The sequence below is a fragment of the Mobula hypostoma genome, chromosome X2 (genome assembly GCF_963921235.1).
Source record: "Mobula hypostoma chromosome X2, sMobHyp1.1, whole genome shotgun sequence".
Taxonomy (NCBI): Eukaryota; Metazoa; Chordata; class Chondrichthyes; order Myliobatiformes; family Myliobatidae; genus Mobula; species Mobula hypostoma.
Window position 1 is genome coordinate 15,608,652 of NC_086129.1, and position 18,368 is coordinate 15,627,019.

The following is an 18,368-nucleotide window of genomic DNA, read 5'->3' on the forward strand; positions in this document are numbered from 1 at the left end:
CCTTTCAGAACCCTAGGGTGCAGTTCCTCTGGTCAGAGTGACTTATGTACCTTTGGGTCTTTAGGTATAGGGGTGACCTGTACGAGAACACTTCAACAGCAGGGGATTTAAAACCTTAGCCAGAAGGTTTGTGGGTGTTACTCAGGAGAGTCTAAAGTAGTTTGTAGTGGGAACCAGTGCGCAAGTCAGAAAGTGGAGCGATTGAGAGGAACATAGATGTCACGGCCAGTAAGTCTGAAAGGAAGGACAGGCAGGAGTAACGTCACAGGAAAGGTGGACTTAAGTGTCTATTTTAATGCCAGGAGTATTAAGTATAAGGGTGATTAATTCAGAACATGGATCAGTACACGGAACTATGATTTTGTGGCCATTATAGAGACTTGGTGGAGAGAGGTCTCTATCAAGATCACAGCTTTAACTTAGTTGTTTCTTAAGCTCACAGGGATGGTTCTGGGTTCAGGAGTGAAGTTAGGGGTCACGTTAGGGTTTAAGGACAGGGGTGTTGGGGAGTTAGAGGTGAGATTAGGGTTTAGAGATAGGGATGTGAAAGAGTTAGAAATCAGGCTGGAGTCTCAGCTTTCACTGGAAAGCTGACAGCGTGGGTGTGTGACAAAGGACATCCATTGATGTTGGGCTGGCAAACGCTGTGGATGAGGACCAGCAAGAATGAGGACTGGTAGCCCTCCCAGATCAGCGGGACCATCTAAGTCAGCAAGTCCCAGGACTGGATGTCTGTGTGAGCAGGTGGCACGAGGGCAGTTGACCCCTCGGTACGTGAGTCAGCGAGTCCAGAGTTTGCGGCCTGGAGTCGAGGATCCTGTCACCAGCTAGACCTGGGGTTAACACCAAAGATCAAAGCCCGGAGATTAGTCAGAAGTCCAGAAGCCCTGGGACTACGACTCTCAGACGACTGGGGAAGTTGGAGGGTTGTTGCCTGCAAGGATGCAATTCTGCCAGAGACTCAGAAGCCTATCCTGGGGTAGGTAATTGTGTGTGTGTGTGTTTGTATGTGTACATGTAAGTGGGTGGTTGGAAGGGAAGAAAGGGGCTTGTTTTGCTATAACCAGTGTTACGTACCCCGTAACTGGGTTGCCAAACCAGCAGAAATGGATCACTCAGTTGGAGTCTGGATTACTAGAACTAAGAAAGTTTTATTAAAGAAACAAGCAACACAGTAATCGAAAGGATAATAAATGCAACAGTTCAGCAATGTTAACCACACATGTGCACAGAATTAAGATAACAGCATCAATCAAGCTCTATCGTTGTCTAGGGGTAAATGACCAAATTTAAAAGTGACTCAAAGTTCAGTCCAGTTTAGTAGTTCAGTTCGCAGTAATCGTGGCCATGGCGATGGACAAGGTGGGGGAAGAGAGACAGAGAATAGGAACGACTGATCATTCAGCACAGCTTCACTCACAGACCGGCAAGATGGCTCACAAGCAGCTTTTGGGCGGGTCCTTGGTGATGTCACCTGAGGTCACCGACTGTGATCCCTCCTCCAGATGCGGTCGATCCTCTGCAGTGAACCCGGAACCCAGGCAAGGGCGGACACACACCGGGTTCCCGCTGATCGTACCTTTCCACCCTGGTCGTTGTCTGGTACTTCTCACCCACTCGTGAGAGGCGCACCGCTTCCAGGGTCTCGTTACCTCGGGTGGCGTGTGTGTCCTGCCTTAGCGAACCTGTCCCTTTTTATCCCCCTGCTGGGGTATCGCCTGTCCATCACTTCAAACAGTTCAGGGTTCAAAGGGGGGAGCCGCTCCAGACAGCTCTCTCTCCCCCGTCCCTTCATTACACATCTCCAGACGCTGCTCCATTGTTCCTTATCTCTCCTTCCCCTGAGGGCAGGTGGCAGACCAACTGCTGATGTCACTGATGCTAACCCAGGCCAGCAAACATCTTAATTTTATGTGTATTCTTGTCACACCAGGGACAATATCACAGTTGCACTCAGAGGGCTCTGCCACTGATTATGTGCGGGAGGAACTCAAAAATAAGAAAGGTGCAATCACTCTGATGGGATTATACTGCAGAATTTGCAATAGCCACTGGGACATTGAGGAACAGATATGTAGGCAGATTAAGGAAATGTATAAAACAAGCTCCCCAACGTAGAATGAGACCTTCTTACTGCAAGAGGCTTCTATGGAAGTTGCCCTGCAAGCTACACACCATCCTGACCTGGAAATACCTCATCATTCCTTCCCTGTCACTGGGTCTACATCCTGGAAAACCATCCCACATCAGAAGAACTGTTGTGGTTCAAGGAGGCAGCTCACCCCCACCTCCTGAGGGCAATGTGCGGCCAGCAGTCCTTGAATAAGTCAAATAAATCAACTGACTGAATAGCTGGGACCCAGGGCTGATCTAGCGACTACTAATCCTGAAACTGACTCTCCATTCCTAATCTCTGTTTTCTGTCCATAAATGAAATTTGATTTCATGCCGGTATAATACTTCAAATAATCCTTTGTCTGGCACCTGTCAAAACCCTCCCGAGAGACAAGAGACAGGATATCCCTGTAAAGGCTATTCTGACCATCCCCATTCAGTTGCTGTCTTTCCAAGTGAACATAAATCAGGTCCCATAGGATTTTCTCCAGGATTTCCCTACACTGATGTAAGATGCACTGTCCTGTAGTTAATAAATAGTTTGGAACAGATACTGCGGAATCTAGGTCTGAGTTTCCTTGAGCAGAGGACATTAAGTGTGGATTTAAAAAGGATGGTGAATAATAGGGTAGGCTACAGGAAAGTTTCTCCCTTGTCAGAGATAGATAAAACTAGAGGACATAGATCTGGAGTAAGAGGGGTACCATTTTCACCCAGAGAGTGGTGAGTACCAGAAACACTTTGCTACAGGGAGAGAGGTGGAGGCAGGGTCACTGACAGCAATTAAGATGAGAACCTGAATCATCTGGGCATGGGTAGGTGATGGACCAAGTACTGGGAGATGGGGTTAATACAGAATGTTGCACACAATGGACAAGTTGTGCCAAATGACCTGTTTCCATGCTGTTGACTCCGTGTACGCTGTATCAACCGGCTCTTGCTGATCCATTACGAACTCAAAGATCTCCAACAGACTTGGAAAACATTCCTTTAATCCTCTAAATGATTAGAAAGTCTGCTGATGACACAAAAGTTGGAGGTGATGCAGCTTGGAAAGACAAATAGGGAGGAGTAGGACATACAGAGTAAATAGTCAACAACTGCATTGGTGCTGCTTCCTGCACCCATGCAGAGCTCATTGACTTCATCAACTTTGCCTCCAACTTCCACCCAGCCCTCAAGTTTACGTGCTCCATTTCCGACACCTCCCTCCCCATCTCGATCTCTCTGGAGACAGTTTATCTACTGATATCTTTTATAAACTCACTGATTCTCACAGCTACCTGGACTATACCTCTTCTCACCCTGTCACCTGTAAAAATGCCATCCCCTTCTCTCAATTCCTCCACCTCTGCCACATCTGCTCTCAGGATGAGGCTTTTCACTCCAGAACCAATGAGATGTCCTCCTTCTTCAAAGACAGGGGCTTTCCTTCCTACACCATCAATGCTGCCCTCACCCACATCTCTTCCATTTCACACACATCTGCCCTCACCCCACCAGAGATAGGGTTCCTCTTGTCCTCACCTACTACCCCACTAGCCTCCATGTCTAGCACATAATTCACCACAACTTCTGCCATCTCTAACAGGATCCCACCACCAAGCACATCTTTCCCTCCCCGCAACTTTCCACAGGGATCATTTCCTACACAATTCTCTTGTCGATTCGTCCCTTCTCACTGATCTCCCTCCTGGCACTTATCCTTGCAAGCGGAACAAGTGCTACACCTGCCCCTACATCCCTTCCCTCACTACCGTTCAGGGCCCTAAACAGTCCTTCCAGGTGAGGCAACACTTCACCTGTGAGTCTGTTGGGGTCTTATACTATGTCCAGTGCTTCCAGTATGGCCTCCTATATATCGGTGAGACCCGACATAGATTGGGAGACAGCTTCGCCAAGCACCTACGTTCCATCTGCCAGAAAAAGCGGGATGTCCCAGTGCCACCCACTTTAATTCCACTTCCCATTCCCATTCTGATATGTCCATTCATGACTTCCTCTACTGCCGCAATGAGGCCTCACTCAGGTTGGAGGGGCAACACCTTATATTCCAGCTGAGTAGCCTCCAACCTGATGGCGTGACCATCAATTTCTCAAACTTCTGATAATTGTCCCCCCCCTTCACCATTCCCCATTCCTATTTCCCTCTCTCATCTTATCTCCTTATCTGCCTATCACCTCCCTCTGGTGCTCCTCCCACTTCCTTTTCTTCCATGGTCTTCCATCCTCTCCTATTAGATTCTCCCTTCTCCAGCCCTGTGTCTCTTTCACCAGTCAACTTCCCAGCTCTTTACTTCACTTCACCCCCTCTCCTGGTTTCACCTATTACCTATCACCTACCACCTTGTACTTCTTCCTCCCCTCCTCCCGCCTTCTTACTCTGACCTCTCATCTTTTTTTCTCCAGTTCTGATGAAGGGTCTCGGCCCAAAACATCAACTGTTTACGCTTTTCCATAGAAGTTGGCTGGCCTGCTGAGTTCCTTCAGCATTGTGTGTATTACTTTGATTTCCAGTATCTGCAGATTTTCTCTTGTTTGAGATACTAAGGAATGTTGGGATTTGTATGAAATGACAATATTGGTAGATCAGGCTATGAGGAAGACAGCTGGTGTTTAGAAACATAGAAAATTTACAGCACAATACAGGCCCTTCAGCCCACAAAGCTGAGTCAAACATGTCCTTACCTGAGAAATTACCTAGGGTTACCCATAGCCCTCTATTTTTCTAAGCTCGTTTCCGCCTCCACCACCGTCGCCAGCAGCCCATTCCATACACTCACCACTCTCTGCTTTAAAAACTTACCCCTGACCTCTCCTCTGTACCTACTCCCCAGCACCTTAAAACTGTGCCTTCTTGTGCTAGACATTTCAGCCCAAGGAAAAAGCCTCTAACTATCCACATTATCAAATGGCTCTCATCAGCTTATACACCTCTATCAGGTCACCTCTCACCCTCTGTCGCTCCAAGGAGAAAAGGTCAACCTTTTCTCACAAGGCATGCTCCCCAATCCAGGTAACATCCTTGTAAATCTCCTCTGCACCCTTTTTATGGTTTCCACATCCTTCCTGTAGTGAGGCAACCAGAACCGAGCACAGTACTCCAAGTGGGGTCTGACCAGGGTCCTATATAGCTGCAACATTATCTCTCTGCTCCTAAATAGAATCCCACGATTGATGAAGGCCAGTGCACCTTATGCCTTCTTAACCACAGAGTCAAACTGCGTAGCAGCTTTGAGTATCCTATGGACTCTCATCCCAAGATCCCTCTGATCCTCCACACTGCCAAGAGTCTTACCATTAGTACTATATTTTGCCATATTTGACCTACCAAAACGAACCACCTCACACTTACCTGGGTTGAATCCCATCTGCCACTTCTCAGCCCAGTTTTGCATCTTATCAATGTCCCGTTGTAACCTCTGACAGCCCTCCACACTATTCACAACACCCCCAACCTTTGTGTCATCAGCAAATTTATTAACCCATCCCTTCACTTCCTTATCCAGGCCATTTATAAAAATCACGAAGAGTAGAGATCCCAGAACAGATCCCTGAGACATACCACTGGTCATCGACCTCCATACAGAATATGACCCGTCCACAACCACTCTTTGCCTTCTGTGGACAAGTCAGTTCTGGATCCACAAAGCAATGTCCCCTTGGATCCCATGCCCCCTTACTTTCTCAATAAGCTTTGCATGAGGTACCTTGTCAAATGCCTTGCAGAAATCCATATACACCACATCTACTGCTCTACCTTCATCAATGTGTTTAGTCACATCCTCAAAAAATTCAATCAGGCTCATCAAGCACGACCTGACTTTCACAAAGCCATGCTGACTATTCCTAATCATATTATGTCTTTCCAAATGTTCATAAATCCTGCCTCTCAGGATCTTCTCCATCAACTTACCAACCACTGAAGTAAGACTCACTGGTCAATAATTTCCTGGGCTATCTCTACTCCCTTTCTTGAATAAGGGAACAACATTCACAACCCTCCAATCCTCCAGAACCTCTCCCGTCCCCATTGATGATGCAAAGATCATTGCCAGAGGCTCAGCAATCTCCTCCCTTGCCTCCCACAGTAGCCTGGGGTACATCTCCTCCAGTCCCGGTGACTTATCCAACTTGATGCTTTCAAAAGCTCCAGCACATCCTCTTTCTTAATATCTACATGCACAAGCTTTTCAGTCCACTGTAAGTCATCCCTACAATCGCCAAGATCCTTTTCTGTAGTGAATACTGAAGCAAAGTACTCGTTAAGTACCTCTGATATCTCCTCCGGTTCCATACACACTTTTCCACCATCACACCTGATTGGTCCTATTCTTTCAGGTCTTATCCTCTTGCTCTTCACATACTTGTAGAATGCCTTGGGGTTTTCCTTAATCCTGTCCACCAAAGCCGGCTCACAGCCCCTTCTGGCTCTCCTAATTTCATTCTTATGCTCATAGTTCAGGCACAGAATAAAAAGATTGGGATGTCATGGCCAAACATTAGTTAGACTGCACCCAGAATACTGTGTGTAGTTCGGGTCAGGTAATAAGAGAGACGTGGTTCTGCTGAAGAGAGTGCAGAGGAGATCCACAAGCATGTTACCTGGATTGGAGGGTTGAGTTATGGGGCAAGAGAGGACATGCTCGTCTTGTTTTCCCTAGAGCGAAGGATGCTGAGGTGACCTGACAGAGGTATATAAAATTATAAGAGGGTAGTAATCAGAATTTTTCCCATGATGGGATATCAAAAGCAAGAGGGCATAGGTTTAAGGTGGGAGGGAGGTGATTTAAAGGGAAAGTTTTATTTCAAACATGGAGTGGCTGATACCTACAATACTCCACTGGGGAAAGAGTGGATACAACCTGATACAATCACTGTGTTTAAAGGCCATTAAACAGAATTTCAATAGGCAAGGCACAGAATGTTACAGACCCAGTGCAGGCAAGGGGTGAGGCAAAGGGCGTGTCTGTGCTGTACAACTTGAGTCTACGACTCGAAATCCATCCATGTTTGCTCTGCCAATCCTACTATTATTTTCGACATCGGGTCCCACATTATCTCCGCTGTTGATGTCAGGCTAACAGTCTCTAGTTCCCTGTTTGCCCTCTCCCTCCTGTAGTAAAGAGTGGAGCTGCATTTGCGCCTGCAGAGTCCTGCTCCTACACTCTAATCTCCTTACAGGCACACTTCAGAAGGAAGGCTTCTGTGTACAGATGTCATACACAAGACCTCTGGATTTTGAATGTGGTAGAATATTGCACCCCAGGGTCCTCACATCTGTGCACAGCTACTTTTACATAATTTTAACTGTAGAACTTTAGGCCCAGAACACATGAAGTATTTCAGGGGAGAATGATATCAGATGTTTTGGCTTTTGTGTATCCATGGAGTCACAGATTCTGACAGCACAAGAAACAGGCCCTTCAGCCCATCATGCCTATGTAGTACCCTGATATACGAATCATATTTACTAGTACGTGGTCTGGAGCTTTTTATTTGTATAGAGGCAGCTTCACCTTGTATATTACCTACAAATGCAACAAAGAGCTAGGAGATAGAAGCACAAAGCTGTTTACATTTTTCTATAGTTTAGTTGATTTCTGAGACTCACTGCTTGTGCTGGGACGTTGTGCAGATTCTCGTCGAACTTTGACTTTGGAAACTTTCCAGCAATTCTTTCCCTGTGCTTCCGACTACATATATGCTACAGAAAGAACAATATGTCACAATACCAACAGCATATCAGAACATATAAATTTCATTACACACTTGTGCAGTGTCACTGCATGGTGGGTATGGTGCAGGGAATTGAGGTGGTGCACCATGAACCTTGGTTGAAGATCAGGTCATAGCAGCAAAATATCCTTTCTCCATACTCAGATCCTCTTATAATAAAGGCCAGCAAGTTCCCAGAAATTCCAGCCATTGCTTCTCTGCTGTCATCCCGGCTAGTGTTCTCTCACAATCAATTTTGGCCAGCGCCTCTCTCATGCCTCTGTAATTCCTTTTACTCCACTAATACATCTGACTTTAGTTTATCCTTCTCAAATTGCAGGGTGAATTCTATCGTATTTGATCACTGCCGCCTAAGGTTTCCTTTACCTTAAGTTCTCTAATCAATTCTGTTTCATTGCACAACACCCAGTCCAGAATAGCTGATTTCCTAGTGGATTCTCCTACAAGCTGTTCTAAAAAACCATCTCATATACATTCTACAAATTCCCCCTCCTGGGATTCAGCATCAACCTGATTTTCCTTTGTGCATTGTCACTGCATATTGAAATCCACCATGACTATCGTAACATTGCCCTCTTGGCATGCATTTCCCATCTCCCGTTATAATTTGTAGATCACTTTTCAGAGGCCTGTATACGACTCCCATCAGGGTCTTTTTACCTTGACCCACAATGATTCTGCACCTTCCAGTCCTAGTCACTTCTTTCTGAGGATTTAATTTTATATTTTACCAGCAGAGCCACCCCAGCCCCTCTGCCTACCTTCCAGTCTTTCCGATACAATGTGTACCCTTGGATGTTAAGTTCCTAGGTATAATCTTCTTTCAGCCACGACTCAGTGATGCCCACAACTTCATACCTCCCCATCTCTAAATGTGGTACAAGTTGATCGACCTTATTCCGTATACTGCATGCATTCAAATACAACACGGTCAGACCTGCATTCATCACCCTTATCGACTGTGTCGCCTTTTTACATTGCAGCTCATCCCATTCACTATAATTTTTCCCTATCATCAGCCTGTGTTTGCAAGCAGTCTCGTTACACACTGCCTCTGTTTGTAAGGCAACTACTCCATCCTCAGCCCTATCATTCCTGTTCCCATTCCCCTGCCAAATTACTTTAAATTGTTGGAAGGGTATTAAAAGCGGCACAGTAATGGAGAGGTTAGCACAATGCTTTACAGTACAGGCGACATGGGTTCAATGGCCGCCACTGCCTGTAAGGAATTTGTACGTATCCACGTGGGTTTCCTCTAGGTGCTCCGGTGTCCTCCCACATTCCAAAGACGTATCAACAATAATAATATATAAGTATTTGGATAGATAGGGCTTGATTAAGATAGTCATCATGGTAGGTTGTGTGTAACCAATCTTATGGTTTTTTGAAGACCCTAATGAAGGAAAGGCAGTGGATGCCGTTTATATGGACTTTTGTAAGGCCTTTGACAAGGTCATGCATGGGATGTTGGTCAAGAAGTTCAGTTGCTTATCATTCAGGATGATGTAGTAAATTAGATTAGACATTGGCTTCATTGGAGAAACCAGAGAGCGGTAGTAGATGGTTACCTCTCTGACTGGAGGCCTGTGACTGGTGCCAGGTCTGCTGTTGTCTGTCATCTGTATTAATGATCTGGATGATAATGTAGTCAACTGGAACAGCAAACTTGTGGATGACACCAAGATTGGGAGTGTAGCAGACAGTGAAGAAGGCTATCATGGCTTGCAGAGGGATCTGGATCAGCTGTACAAATGGGCTGAAAGATGGCAGATGGAATTTAATGCAGACAAGTGTGAGCTGTTGTGCTTTGGTAGGACCAACCAAGGTAGGTCTTGCACAGTGAACTGAGGAGTGTGGTAGAACAAAGGGATCTGGGAATACAGGTCCATAATTCGTTGAAAGTGGTGTCACAGGCAGATAGGCTTATAAAGAAAGGTAAGTACTGAGTACAGGAGATGGGATGTGATGTTGCAGTTATATAAGACTTTGGTGAGGCCTAATTTGGAGTATTGTGTGCAGTTTTGGTCACCTACCTACAGGAAAAATGTAAATAAGGTTGAAAGAGAACTGAGGAAAATTTACAAGGTTGTTGCCAGGTCTGGAGGACCTGAGTTATAAGGAAAGTTTGAATAGCTTTGGACTTAATTCCGTCGAACATCAGCTGCCATTACAGCTGAATTTACATCTCTGAATCAGGAGCTTCTGATCTGAGCCACTCAGCTGTGGAGGAACACCTTAATACCATACCTGTTTAAGCTTCACTTCAGAGTTAACTGAAACATCACACAGATGACAATGGAATATCTTTTCTTGTAATCCAGAATCTGTCTTCTTTTGTGTGTGGCAATTAGATGGTTGTCTTGGGTAAGCCTTTATTGGGCCCAGCCCACTCTGAGCATCCACCATTGCCTGGTGTTTGGTGCCTGGGTTGGAAACAGATAGACAAACATTACCTCTTCATCCCTTCAAATCCTGCACTGAATATTTTCACATTTGGCCTATCACAGAGGGGTGCTCTTGCAGTTAGTCCAGTTAGTCTTTTACAAGTGTGGTCAATAGATGTCAATTATTAACACAAGAAGGTCTGCAGATGCTGGAACTCACACAAAATGCTGGAGGAACTCTGCAGGTTAGGCAGCACCTATGGAAATGAATAAACAGTTGAGGTTTTGGGCTGAGATCCTTCATCAGGACCAATGTGAATTATTGCCTTGGTGGTTTTCCAGCTGACCATCAATACTTATATTCACCTAAGGCCCTCAGATTGGATCATCATATTGTTAATGCACTAAAGTTGAGATCACCTACACTGTCACATCCACATTGTAACACAATAATCATAATAATTATCTGCATTCCTATGAGCCTCAATGTACATAATCCATTTCTGAGATCACCACACTATCCCTTCAAATATATTTCATCTCTCTAGACAAAAGCCGGACCTCCAGAGTAATAATATCAGGATTGCTGCCTGAGCTGCATGCTAATGATGGTAAGAATAGCAAAATTAAGCGGATGAATGTCTGGCTAAGTAACTGGTGCAGGGGGCAGGGTTTCAAATCCTTGAATCATTGGGATCTATTTTGGGGAAGGTATGACTTGTACAAAAAAGATGGATTACACCTGAACTCAAAAGGTACTAATATCCTAGCGGGATTGTTTAATATAGCTGTTAGGGAGGGTTTAAACTAAGTTGGCAAGGGGAAGGAAACCAAGGTGTTAGGATCAAGGAAGAGGAAAATAGAAATAAGTCAACAATACTGTGCAGCAAAGATGGTAAGAAGGACAGGCCGGTGAATATACAGGATAATTTGCTGCAAAATAGATATATAGCACAAGTGGCAACAGGTACCGATCTAAGTGTACTGTACTTAAATGCACGCAGCATTAGAAATAAAGTGGATGACCTTGCTGCACAGCTGCAGGTTAAAAGGTATGACATTGTGGCCATCACCGAGTCATGGCTAAATGATGGATGTGATTGGGAGCTGAATATCCCAGGATACACAGTGTACAGGAAGGATAGGAAGGTAGGTAAAGGGGGTGGCGTGGCCCTGATGGTAAGTAACGATATCAAATCAATAGAAAGAAGGGACATAAGATCAGAAGAGGTATAATCCTTATGGGTAGAATTAAGAAATGGCAAGGGTAAAAAGACACTAATAGCAGTTATATACAGGCCTCCAAACAGCAGTCGGGATGTGGACTACAAGTTGCAGCTGGAAATAGAAAAAGCGTGTCAGAAGGACAATGTCAAGATAATTGTGGAGGATTTTAATATGAAAGTGGATTGGGAAAGTCGGGAAGGTAATGGATCTCAGGAGAGGGAGTTTGTAGAATGCCTACAGGATGGCTTTTTGGAGCAACTTGTCCAGAAGCCCACCAGGGGACTAGCTGTTTTGGATTGGGTGCTTTGTAACGAACCTGAGGCGATTAGGGAGCTGGAGGTAAAGGAACCTCTTGGAAGTAGTGATCATAATATGATTGAGTTCAGTTTCAAATTTGAAAAGGAGAAGCTGGTATCAGGTGTATCGATATTTCAGTGGAACAGGGGAAATTACAGTGGTATGAGAGAGGAACTGGCCCAAGTCAATTGGAAAAGTAAACTAAATGGAGGGACGGCGGAGCAGAATTGGATGAAATTCCTACAAGAAATAAGGAAAATGCAGGAAAAATATATTCCAAGAAAAAAGAAAATCATGAATGGAAAAATGGCACAAATGTGGCTAACGAGAGAGGTTAAGGCTAAAATAAAAGCAAAAGAAACGGCGTACAAGGAAGCAAAAATTAGTGGGAAAAATGAGGACTGGAAGACCTTTAAAAACTTACAGAAAGAAACTAAGAAAGTCATTAGGAAAGAAAAGATGAATTATGAAAGGAAGTTGGCAATTAACATAAAAAAGGATACTAAGAGTTTTTTTAAATATATGAAGAGTAAAAGAGTGACAAGGATAGATATGGGACCGACTGAAAATGGTGCTGGAGTAATTATAATGGATAACAAAGAGACGGCGGAGGAACTGAATGAGTATTTTGCATCAGTCTTCACAGTGGAAGACATGAGCAATATACCTGATTGCCAGAGGTATCAGGAAATAGAATTATGTACAGTCAAGATAACTAGAGAGAAAGTGCTTGGGAAGCTAAGTGGACTAAGAATAGATAAGTCTCCCGGCCCAGATGAGGTGCACCCAAGGGTTCTGAAGGAGGTGGCTTTGGAGATTGTGGAAGCATTGGAAATGATCTTTCAGGAATCAATAGACTCTGGCATGGTTCCAGAGGACTGGAAGGTCGCAAATGTAGTTCCGCTATTTAGGAAAGGAAGGAGGCAGCAAAAAGAAAATTACAGACCTATTAGTCTGACATCGGTGGTTGGAAAGATATTGGAGTCAATCCTCAAGGACGAGGTTATGAAATACCTCGAGGTGCATGACAAAATAGGCTGAAGCCAGCATGGTTTCATGAAGGGAAGAACTTGCCTTACCAACTTATTGGAATTTTTTGAGGTAATCTCGAATAAGATTGACAAGGGAGAGGCTGTGGATGTTGTGTATTTGGATTTTCAAAAGGCCTTCGATAAGGTGCCGCATATGAGGCTGCTTAATAAGATGAGAGCCCATGGAATTATAGGAAAGATATTTGAATGGGTGGAGCATTGGCTGATAGGCAGAAAGCAAAGGGTGGGAATAAAGGGATCCTATTCTGATTGCTTGCCGGTTACTAGTGGTGTTCCGCAGGGGTCGGTGTTGGGGCCGCTTCTTTTTACAATGTATATCGATGATTTGGATTATGGATTAAATGGTTTTGTGGCCAGGTTTGCGGATGACACCAAGTTAGGTGGAGGAGCAGGAAATGTTGAAGAAACTGAAAGGTTGCAGAGAGACTTAGTCAGTTTAGGAGAGTGGGCAAAGAAATGGCAGATGAGATACAACGTTGACAAATGTACGGTTGTACATTTCGGAAGAAGAAATAATCGGGCAGGTTATTATTTAGATGGGGAGATAATTCAAAACTCGGAAGTGCAAAGGGACTTGGGGGTCCTCATGCAGGATACCCTAAAGGTTAACCACCAAGTTGGATTGGCGGTAAGGAAAGCGAATGTTATGTTGGCATTCATTTCAAGAGGAATAGTGTACAAGAGTAAGGAGGTGTTGATGAGGCTCTATGGGGCATTAGTGAGACCTCATTTGGAATACTGAGTGCAGTTTTGGGCCCCCTATCTTAGAAAGGATATACTGATGTTGGAGAGAGTTCAGAGAAGACTTACGAGGATGATTCCTGGAATGCAGGGGCTAACATATGAGGAGCGTCTGTCGGCTCTTGGATTGTATTCATTAGAGTATAGAAGAATGAGAGGAGATCTCATAGAAACGTTTTGAATGTTGAAAGGGTTGGACAGAGTAGATGTGGAAAGGTTGTTTCCCTTGGTGGGTGAGTCCAGGACAAGAGGCCATAATCTTAGAATTAGAGGGTACCCAGTTAAAACAGAGATGAGGAGAAATTTTTTTAGCCAGAGGGTCGTGGATTTGTGGAATTCGTTGCCACATATGTCTGTGGAGGCCTGATCATTGAGGGTGTTTAAGGAGGAGATTGACAGGTATCTAGTTCGTCAGGGTATCAAGGGATATGGGGAAAAAGCCGGAAATTGGAACTAGATGGGTGAATAGTTTAACTCATGGGGGAGCTGTGGAGCAGACGCAATCGGCCAAATGGCCTTCTTCTGCTCCTTTATCTTGTGATCTTGTGAACATTCCATACTGTCAAAAAACTGTGGGTCAATTGTTTAAGAAAAATAACAAGATGGCTTGAGTTGCAGAACTAGATTGAGGTGCTTTTATTTACCTGAAAACAAGACAAAAACTGGACAAAACAATATATATAGCCACCCTCAGACTAAACACAAAAGAAAACTAAAAACCCCAAAGCCTGTCTGTCTGTCTGTATCTTGTTTTACGGCGGTTGGCATCCAGCTTAATGGTGCATTACCGCCACCCTCTGCTCCAGAATGTGCACTAGACATACATCCTAAATCCCTTCACCCAATCGCACGCACACACACACACACACACACACACCCCTACACTTCACCCTCCCATCTTTGACCATCCTAGTATCCTATTCCTGTTCATTCGTCATATTCTATAAAAAACCCCTGTACCCCTTAAAAACGCTAAAAATACCCGGACTTGTGCTCTCTCACCCATGCCCAGCAACCCTTTTAATGTGAATTCCTGCATCGCCAACTCCCTTAATTTATTTCTCATCATCTCTCTCTGTATCCCATACTTCCTGCAACACAAAACTACATGCTCTACTGACTCCTCTTCCTGACATTCCTCAAACAATCCTGTCTGGTGTTTCCCTATCATTTTCAATGTTTTGTTTAATGCACAATGCCCCAGCCTTAACCTAGTCCACACAATTTCCTCTCTTCTGTTTCCATAAACCCCAAAGCCTTGGTAACCTGAGGCTTATAACAGCTAAGCCCCTCCCCCTAGACTAACTTTGATGCTAATTAACTCAATTATCCAATTAAAGATGTATCCTCCACCATCAGCACACCTGTGCAGGTTGCTGCTGCCTCTACATGAGACAGCTCCATGCAGCAGCTCTGTTTCAGACCCAGTCACTATTACTGCTGGGGATGAATGTTTTACCGAGTGCGCCATGTGCCGTCCGTAGTCAGTGACGGGCCTTCGTCACACATACTCAATATCAAATTCAACAATCTAAAGTAAACGCTTTTGTTGTTGTATCAGAATTGGCCCATACTGCTGTAATTTTTTCCAACCGTAACATTAACTCTTTTAAAGGAATAAGATTTATGAGCATTTGGAAAACCATGGCCTAATTACGGAGAGCCAGCATGAGTTTTTCGAGGAAGTGAGAAAGGTGATTGAAGGTAGAGCTGTGAATGTTGTCAACATGAATTTTAATCAGGCATTTGACAAGATCCCTCATGGAAGGCTGATCCAGAAAATCAAGATGCATGGGATCCAAAGTTAATTAGCTTTTTGTACATAGTAGTCGTAGTCATAGTCATACTTTATTGATCCCGGGGGAAATTGTTTTCGTTACAGTTGCACCATAAATAATAAATAGTAATAGAACCATAAATAGTTAAATAGTAATATGTAAATTATGCCAGTAAATTATGAAATAAGTCCAGGACCAGCCTATTGGCTCAGGGTGTCTGACCCTCCAAGGGAGGAGTTGTAAAGTTTGATGGCCATAGGCAGGAATGACTTCCTATGACGCTCTGTGTTGCATCTCGGTGGAATGAGTCTCTGGCTGAATGTACTCTTGTGCCCACCCAGTACATTATGTAGTGGATGGGAGACATTGTACAAGATGGCATGCAACTTGGACAGCATCCTCTTTTCAGACACCACCGTCAGAGAGTCCAGTTCCATCCCCACAACATCACTGGCCTTACAAATGAGTTTATTGATTCTGTTGGTGTCTGCTACCCTCAGCCTGCTGCCCCAGCACACAACAGCAAACATGATAGCACTGGCCACCACAGACTCGTAGAATATCCTCAGCATCATCTGGCAGATGTTAAAGGACCTCAGTCTCCTCAGGAAATAGAGACGGCTCTGACCCTCCTTGTAGACAGCCTCAGTGTTCTTTGAACAGTCTAGTTAATTGTCAATTCGTATCCCCAGGTATTTGTAATCCTCCACCATGTCCACACTGACCCCCGGATGGAAACAGGGGTCACCGGTACCTTAGCTCTCCTCAGGTCTACCACCAGCTCCTTAGTCTCTTTCACATTAAGCTGCAGATAATTCTGCTCACACCATGTGACAAAGTTTCCTACCGTAGCCCTCATCTCCCTTGCTGATGCATCCAACTATGGCAGAGTCATCAGAAAACTTCTGAAGATGACAAGACTCTGTGCAGTAGTTGAATTCCAAGGTGTAAATGGTGAAGAGAAAGGGAGACAAGACAGTCCCCTGTGGAGCCCCAGTGCTGCTGATCACTCTGTCGGACACAGTGTTGCAAGCACACGTACTGTGGTCTGCCAGTCAGGTAATCAAGAATCCATGATACCAGGGAAGCATCCACCTGCATCGCTGTCAGCTTCTTCCCCAGCAGAGCAGGACGGATGGTGTTGAATGCACTGGAGAAGTCAAAAAACATGATCCTCACAGTGCTCGCTGGCTTGTCCAGGTGGGCGTAGACACGGTTCAGCAGGTAGACGATGGCATGCTCAACTCCTAGTCGGGGCTGGTAGGCGAACTGGAGGGGATCTAAGTGTGGCCTGACCATAGGCCGGAGCAGCTCCAGAACAAGTCTCTCCAGGGTCTTCATGATGTGGGAGGTCAATGCCACCAGTCTGTTGTCATTGAGGCCGCTGGGGCACGACGTCTTCGGCACAGGGACGAGGCAGGACATCTTCCACAGTACAGGAACCCTCCTGAGCCTCAGGCTCAGGTTGAATACATGGCGAAGTACTCCACATAGCTGAGGGGCACAGGCTTTGAGCACCCTGGTATTGACACCATCCGGTCCTGCAGCCTTGCTTGGGTTGAGACGTTTCAGCTGTCTTCTCACCTGTTCAGCTGTGAAGCCCACCGTGGTGGTTTCGTGTGGGGAAGGGGTATAGTCATGAGAGCAGAGTGGGGGACTGTGAGGAGGGGTAGGAGGGGAGAGTGGAACATGATTAGCTTGCCCGTAGATGACAGAGAGTACTGTTTGATGGGGCTTATTCTGGCTGGAAGTCTGTGCAGGGATTCATTCTGGGACATCAGCTGTCTCTGACATATATACGGATGAAAATGTGTCAGGGCTGGATAGTAATTATGCCAATTACATAAATATTGGTGGTGTCGTGGATTGTGTAGGAGATTACCAGAGGATTTAATGGGATACAAATCACTTACAGATATGAACAGAAAATGGGAGAATGTGAGATGTTGCACTTTGGGAAATCAAATGTTTTCACAGTTAATGGCAAGACCCTAAACAACACTGACGTACTGTGGGATTTTGGGGCCCAAATCCTTAACTCCCTAAAAATGGACGCACAGGTTGATAAGGTGGTTTATTAGTCAAGGCAATTAATTGAAAGGCAGCAGATTGTCTCAGCATTTTAAAACTCTGGTTAGGCCGCATCTGAAGTACTGCATTCAGTTTCAGTTGCTTCATTAAAGAAAGGATGTGGAGACGTTAAGGAGGTGCAGAAGAGGTTATCTGGATGCTGCCGGGATTAGAGGGTATGTGCTATAACGAGAGTTTGGACAAACTCGGCTTTTGCTTTCGCTGAAGCACCAGAGGCTAAGGAAAGAACTGATCAAAGATGATAAAATGTTGAAAGACATAGAGAGAGTAGGCAATCATACTAACTTTTTCCCAGGGTAGAAATGTCTAATACTAAATGACATGTATTTAAGGTGGGGAGGGGGGGCAAGTTTGAAGGCAATGAATGGGACAGATTTTTAACACAGAGTGGTGGGTACCTAGAATATGCTGTCGGGGGGTGGTGATTTTGGAGGGATATATGATGGAGGAGTTTTAAAGAGTATTAGATCAGCAGATGAATGTGCAGAGAATGGAGGGAGATGGACATTGTATAGGCAGAAAGCATTAGGTGCCACTAGCTTAATTAGTTGGTTACAACATTTATGTTCTGTGTTTTTTTGTTGTGTTCATTGTTCTGTGTTCTTCGATCTATATTCTGTGCTCTGATTCTTTATTCTATGTTCTGTGTTCCACAGGCATCGCTGGACCTGCTGGGCATTTCGAATATCCTCATATTGGTTTGAGGTTCCAGTAACAGGTATTTCTTGCAGTTCATATCTGTTGTCCTTCCTGGTATTTCCAGAATATTCTGTCAGGTCAGTCTCACTTACTGAGACAGAACCTACTCACTCTCAATAATAACTAATCGTCACGCCTGTGAAGCTCGACATACAGTAAAGGAATTGTTAATTCCTCTGTAATCGGTGAGATTGTTGCTTCACACAGACTCAGTCCCACCTCACTGTCTGGGAATGATTATCCCT

The 18,368-nt window shown here is 44.8% G+C and overlaps 1 long non-coding RNA gene across 2 annotated transcripts in view; it reads left to right on the forward strand.

The window, feature by feature from the left end:
* LOC134340750 (uncharacterized) overlaps positions 1-18,368 on the forward strand; it is a 130,291-nt gene that overhangs the window by 16,149 nt on the left and 95,774 nt on the right. For both annotated transcript variants that reach the window (XR_010016628.1, XR_010016629.1), the window contains exon 2: positions 18,081-18,142. This is a non-coding gene — a long non-coding RNA (uncharacterized LOC134340750). The remainder of the gene's footprint in view (positions 1-18,080; positions 18,143-18,368) is intronic.